This window comes from Phalacrocorax aristotelis, unplaced genomic scaffold (assembly GCF_949628215.1).
Source record: "Phalacrocorax aristotelis unplaced genomic scaffold, bGulAri2.1 scaffold_57, whole genome shotgun sequence".
Lineage (NCBI taxonomy): Eukaryota > Metazoa > Chordata > Aves > Suliformes > Phalacrocoracidae > Phalacrocorax > Phalacrocorax aristotelis.
This window is the reverse complement of record NW_027441133.1, coordinates 242,879-249,902: the sequence shown is the minus strand read 5'-3', so window position 1 is coordinate 249,902 and position 7,024 is coordinate 242,879. Positions and strand designations below refer to the sequence as shown.

At 54.8% G+C, this 7,024-nt stretch overlaps 1 long non-coding RNA gene across 1 annotated transcript; it reads left to right on the top strand.

The window, feature by feature from the left end:
• The first annotated feature begins 3,861 nt into the window (after positions 1 to 3,861).
• On the top strand, positions 3,862 to 7,024 carry LOC142050929 (uncharacterized). Its single transcript, XR_012658211.1, has 3 exons — positions 3,862 to 3,979; positions 4,252 to 4,592; positions 6,484 to 7,024. It is a non-coding gene; the product is annotated as an uncharacterized LOC142050929 (long non-coding RNA).

Sequence of the window (7,024 nt, the reverse complement as noted above, 5' to 3'; positions counted from 1 at the left end):
TGCCCTGGGATGTACTGTGGAGGAACTAGGATGTACAGGCTTGTACTGGGTTGTACCGGGTGGAACTGGCAGAGATTTGGGATGTACCAGGATCTACTGGGATGTACTGGGATGTACTGGGAGGTAACTGTTGTGTACTGGGAGTGAACTGGGAGGGAACTGGGATGTACTGGGAGGGAACTGGGACGTACTGTGAGGACACTGGGATGTACTGGTATGTACTGGGAGGGAAGTGTTATGTACTGAGGGGAACTGGGACGTACTGGGATGTGCTGGGAGGGAACTTTGAAGTAGTGGGATGTACTTAGAGGGAACTGGGATGTACTGGGAGGGAACTGGGAGTGAACTGGGAGGGAACTGTGAAGTACTGGGATGTACTTAGAAGGAACTGGGATGTACTGGGAGGGAACTGGGATGTACTGGGTGGAAAGTGTTGGGAATTGGGATTTACTGGGAGGGAACTGGGATGGACTGGGAGGGAACTGGGATGTAGTGGGACATACTGGGAGTGAACTGTGAAGTACTGGGATGTACTTAGAGGGAAGTGGGAGGGAACTTGGATGTAGTGGGAGGGAACTGGGATTTACTTGGAGGAAAGTGGCATGTACTGGGATGTACTGGAATGGAACTGGGAGTGAACTGTGTGTGAACTGTGAGGGAACTGGGATGTACTGGGATGTACTGGGACAGACTGGGAGGGATCTGGGATGTACTGGGAAGGATCTGGGATGTACTGGGCTGCACTGGTAGGGAACTGGGATGTACTGGGAGGAAACTGGAATGTCCCAGTTGACACCCACTTCCCTCCCAGTGCCTCCCAGTATATCCCAGTTTCCTCCCAGTATATCCCAGTTTCCTCCCAGTACATCCCAGTAAATCCCAGTTCGCTCCCAGTACATCCCAATACATCGCCGTTCCATGCCAGTACATCCCAGTTCCCTACCCGTTCATCCCCGTACATCCCAATTCCCTCCCGGTTCACTACCACTTCTTTCCCAGTGCCTCCCAATACATCCCAGTTCCGTCCCATTACATCCCAGTACATCCCAGTTTCCTCCCAGTACATCCCAGTTCCCTCCCAGTACATCCCAGATCCCTCCCAGTACTGGGAGGGACCTGGGATGTACTGGGAGGCACTACAATGTGCGGGGATGCCCAGGGATGTACCGTGGAGGAACTGGGATGTACAGGCTTGTACTGGGTTGTACCGGGTGGAACTGGCAGGGATTTGAAATGTCCTAGGATCTATTAGGATGTACTGGGATGTACTGGGAGGAAACTGTTATGTACTGGGAGTGAACTGGGAGGGAACTGGGATGTACTGGGAGGGAACTGGGATGTACTGGGAGGGAACTGGGACGTACTGGGAGGGAACTGGGACGTACTGTGAGGACACTGGGATGTACTGGTATGTACTGGGAGGGAAGTGTTATGTACTGAGAGGAACTGGGACATACTGGGATGTGCTGGGAGGGAACTGTGAAGTACTGGGATGTACTGGGATGGAACTGGGATGTACTGGGAGGTAACTTGTGTACTGGGAAGGAAGTGGGAGGGAATTGGGAGGTACTGGGAGGGAACTGGGAGGGAACTGGTATGTAGTAGGATGTACTGGGAGGGAACTGGTATGTACTGGGATATACTGGAGGGAACTCGGACGGACTGGGAGGGAACTGGGACGTACTGGGATGTACTTAGAAGGAACTGGGATGTACTGGGATGGAACTGGGATGTACTGGGAGGTAACTGTTGTGTACTGGGAAGGAATTGGGAGGGAACTGGTATGTAGTAGGATGTACTGGGAGCTAACTGGTATGTACTGGGATGTACTGGAGGGGACTGGGACGGACTGGGAGGGAACTGGGACGTACTGGGAGGGAACTGGGATGTACTGGGATGTACTGGGATGGAAATCGGATGTACTGAGATGGAACTGGGATGTACTGGGAGGTAACTGTTGTGTACTGGGAAGGAATTGGGAGGGAACTGGGAGGTACTGGGAGGGAACTGGGAGTGAACTGGGAGGGAACTGGTATGTATAGGATGTACTGAGAGGGAACTGGGATGTACTGGGATGTACTGGAGGGAACTGGGACGGACTGGTAGGGAACTGGGATGTACTGGGAGGGAACTGGGATGTACTGGGAGGCACTACAATGTGCGGGGATGCCTGGGATGTACTGTGGAGGAACTAGGATGTACAGGCTTGTACTGGGTTGTACCGGGTGGAACTGGCAGGGATTTGGCATGTACCAGGATCTACTGGGATGTACTGGGATGTACTGGGAGGTAACTGTTATGTACTGGGAAGGAACTGGGAGGGAACTGGGATGTACTGGTAGGGAACTGGGATGTACTGGGAGGGAACTGGGACGTACTGTGAGGACACTGGGATGTACTGTTATGTACTGGGAGGGAAGTGTTATGTACTGAGGGGAACTGGGACGTACTGGGATGTGCTGGGAGGGAACTGTGAAGTACTGGGATGTACTTAGAGGGAACTGGGATGTACTGGGAGGGAACTGTGAAGTACTGGGATGTAGTGGGAGGGAACTGGGATGTACTGGGATGGAACTGGGAGGGAACTGGTATGTAGTAGGATGTACTGGGTGGGAACTGGGATGTACCAGGATGTACTGGGATGTACTGGGAGGGAACTGGTATGTACTGGGAGGGAACTGGGATGTACTGGGATGTACTGGGAGGGAACTGGGCTGTACTTTGAGGGAACTGGGATGTACTGGGACATACTGGCAGGGAACTGGGATGTACTGAGAGGGAATCGGGATGTAATGGGAGGGAACTGGGATGTATTGGGAGGGAAGTGTTATGTACCAAGGGGGAAGTGGGACGTACTGGGATGTAGTGGGAGTGAAATGTGAAGTACTGGGATGTACTTAGAGGGAACTGGGATGTACTGGGAGGGAACTTTGAAGTACTGGGATGTACTTAGAGGAAACTGGGAGGCAACTGGCATGTACTGGGATGTACTGGAATGGAACTGGGAGTGAACTGTGTGTGAACTGGGAGGGAACTGGGATGTACTGTGAGGGAACTGGGATGTACTGGGACGGACTGGGACGGACTGGGAGCGAACTGGGACGGACTGGGAGGGATCTGGGATGTACTGGGCTGCACTGGTAGGGAACTGGGATGTACTGGGAGGGAACTGGGATGTACTGGGCGTCGCTGGGAGGGAGCTGGGATGTACTGGGATCCATACTGTGTGGCATGTTGGTCATTACTGGGACGCACTGGTCTATACGCGCGGGCTGATATCTGACCCCTCTGGCCCCACCCACCTTTGCGACAGGCCCCGCCCCCTGGCGAGGGCCTGGTGGGGTGGGGCCGTGCTCGTGTGCTCCCCAGCATCCCCAGTTAGCAACAGGTCCCACCCCCTGGTGACAGCCTGGGGGTGTTGCTGGTGCTGCCTGGCCCCACCCTCCATAGCAACAGGCCCTGCCCTTGGTGATGGCTCCAGGGGCATTGCCAGCGTCCCTTTGGACACACCCCCTTAGTGACAGGCCCCACCCCCCGGCAACGGCCCGGGGGGCGGTGCCGGCTCTCTCCCCTTAGCGACAGGCCCCACCCCCCGGCAACGGCCCGGGGGGCGGTGCCGGCTCTCTCCCCTTAGCGACAGGCCCCGCCCCCCGGCAACAGCCCGAGCCTGTGTTTGCTCCGCTCGGGGGGCTCGGTTTGGGTGTTTTCTCTCCCCCCTCCCTCCCGTGCCGGGAACTCCAGGCGGCTCTCGTACGGCTCCCGGGGCCTTCACCCCCCGGGGGGCTCGGCCCGCCCCTTTCGCGGGGCGCTGTGGGAAGGGCGGGGGCGGGGCCCGGGGGTGGAAGAGCCCCGGCTCTGGCCCTGGGCTTCTCTGGCGTCGGTGCTCCCGTGTTCCCTCGGGCGGTCGCAGCTTTGGGGCTGTCTCAGCCCCCCGGGCAGGCGTGCTCTGGCGTTTAGAGAAGCGGAGGCGTTGCCTGAGGTAAGGATTCCAGAGCTTGGCACTCTTTGGCGGCATCTGTACTAGAAAGGTCCCTTGTGGCCTGCTTTGCTTTTTTTCTCCCAGGATGCTGTTTTGGGCGCTGAGGGGGCGGTGAGACGGGTTAGTGGTATGGTGTTCTGTTTGGGGTTTGGTTTTTGCTTTGCTGTTTTTTTTCCCCTCGTGAGATCATTTTATTGTGCTGCTGCAATTCCTGTCTTTACTGAACCCGGAACCTTGGGGGTTTTCACTAGTTGTGCCGTTCACTGTTTCAGGTGTTGCCTTGGCCTCTCAACAGCCGTGGCACAACCTGCAGCGATGCTGCCTCTCCAGGCCCCCGCAGGCCCCGCTTTCTTGTCCAGCCAGGCGGGAAAGCGTGGTTGTTGCAGAAACAGCTACGCCCTGCGACTCCTCCTCAGGTTGTTGGCTCGGCCCCAACAGCGTACAGGCTGCTGAGGTCACCGCCTCCGCGCGGGACGCAGGCGGCCCGGAGAGCTTTACCCCGTGCCATTTCCGTCCCCTCTGGGCAGCAGCGGAGCTGCCGCCGCTTCAGGCGGCCGCTTTCTCGAGGGCGAGGAGCTGGGACGACAACGGGCCGCTGCAGACTCTGGTCAGGGTAAGAGGCTGTTCCCTGGGGAGCCGGCGCAGGGGGAGCGGAGGTACGCACGGGCACTTGTCGGTGCCCCTGACCAGTAAAGGGAAGGTTAAATTGTTAGAGTGCAAATAAATACATATTATTTAGGGAGGAGTCGTGACTAAATTTAATCACACCTATTACTGAACAAACCAGGCAGTCATTATTCCTAATCTGTAATTAAAAAAAATAAAGGCAGTCCTTTTTTATGCCATAAATAGAGTTGCGAGTCATTAATAGCTCAATCTAAATACAGCCGTTATTACATCAACTGCAGGCATTAATGACTCCTGATCAGAAACAAAATAAGGAAATTTTCGAATCTAGAATGAAAATCGACCCGGAAAGCTAAACTGGGAGCGGGTAGTACTGAAATTGTAACAGGGCTGTTAGAAAGTTCAGAGGCAGCGACAGCTCCTGCTTCCAACCCAAGCAGTAAACGAAGCTTTAGGTTCTTAAATGAAGAGAAATAAAGGTGAGCTGTTAAACAGTGGCTGGGGTCAAGCGTAGCTATTAAGAAAATTTGCAGGTACGGGTGATTCCTGAGCAGAACTAACAATTCCAGAAGATTTAGATTTAAAAACTACAGAGCTAATGGAGTGCCACAACCGCCCGGATGTAACTGCAGCCGCTTTGGGGGAATGCCCCAGCCCCCCCAGCCACCGCTATTAATTACTGCCAAGGAGAGCGAAAGTGAAAGTAGAAGCAGTGCAGGTGAAATGTGAGCAGTACGCTTTTTCCTAAGTCATCTCTTCGTGTCAGGAGAGGAGAGAAAATGGAAAGAAGATGTTTGCAGGGGGTCTGTGCTGGGTTACCTGCGCGTCTCTTCCGTGCGTCCTTGAGGAGACATTTAGCTCCTGTTGGGCGCTCGCAGGTGGAGACAGGGCGAGCTGGAGGCAGGATCGGTGCCGGCACTGATAAAGGGATGGGCAACGAGCGGAGAGAAGAGGGGGCAAGGGCTGAAAAAGGGTCTCCAGTTCTGCAGGGAAGGCAGCGGGATTTGACTCGGCAACCGCTCTGACGAGCGCAGGGTCATTCGCTGCGATGAAGTCAGGGTCTGCGGCTGGCCCGGAGAGGCAGCAGAAATCCCAAACTCTTTGCAGGGGTACCGGCCAGATTAGGGCAACACCTGAACAGTAAAACCATTTAGGGGAAGCAGAGCTGGGCTGCACCGCGTGGCCAACCTCCCTCTTCTCCGTGAGTCCCAAAGGGGCAGCTCCAAGAATGTGCTGAGAATTCATCCCTTGCGCTAAAAATGAGACGCAAGTAGCACCCACCCGTGAATTTTATTTTCTCTCTCGCTCTGCGGCTCCTGCCTGCTTGTCTCTCCTCAGTGCTCACCTGCACCTGTGCTCGGATGGGGCAGCTGAGGGAAGGTGCTGCCATCTCCCCAGCCCCGGCGGACCGCCCCTCAGCTGTGTCCTCTGTCAGGGAGCGTCGTCATCTCTCCTGCCTCCCAGAGCGTGTCCTGTAGTGGCAGACGCGCGGGCTTTTCCCTGCACGCGCATACGGGAAGGGAAGGGAAGGGAAGGGAAGCACAGTGAGAGCTGGGCTTGTCAAAGAGTAATGGGGGTGGTGGGAAGCGTAGCTAGAACCGGAGAGCTACAGCGCAAAAGCGAAGCGGACGGGACACAAAAGTAAAATGGTGCACAGGAATGCTGAGGAGAGAACTCCCGCAGCACACAGGAAATCAGTGTCGGAATCTATTGTCTTCTGACTGCCAAATTAAAAATAATGGCACGCTTTGCAACGCTAAGCTCGCTCTAATCGTCTGAACTGTTTCTTTCCAACCCCCCACCGCCCCCAGCACACCGTTCAGCCTCCTCAGCCTGAAATGCCTTGTTTTCCTTCTTTTTTTTTTTTTTTATGACAGGGCAACTTCTGTTCCCGAGGTGGTGCCTACGGTACAGCTATCTCTTCGAAGACAGTTTGGTTTAGGTCAGAGAATGTTGAGCCTGGACTGAATCAGCCTCTGTTTCTATTTCTGGAAATCGTCGGTCCTGTGCATCAAGCCCGGAAAAAAGGAAATATGAACCAAAGGACGTGGGGCCTGCAGGGCTAGGAAATTATTTGAGAAGAGGTTCAGTGGGGAAATGATTGTTTGTCTGTGGGGCGTCCAGGCAAGCAACCCAGCTGCTAGAAAGCGGCGCTGTCCCCAGGATGGCCTCGGCGGTCCCGTCGGAGTCGGGGGAACAAGGACAAGGCAGGGTGAAGCATCTGGCCTGCCGTGTGGAACGTGACTGTACAAAGCACGCGTGATGCACTGCAAGTTTACTTGTTTAAACTGTGAGTTAAAGAAGGTGTGCAGTTGCTTTGTAAACAGCTGACGCTCTAAAGCTACACCCATCTAATTGCTAGCTGTATTAAATCTATCGTATTGCTGTTTCTGCATTAAAAAATAAAAAAGAAAAAAA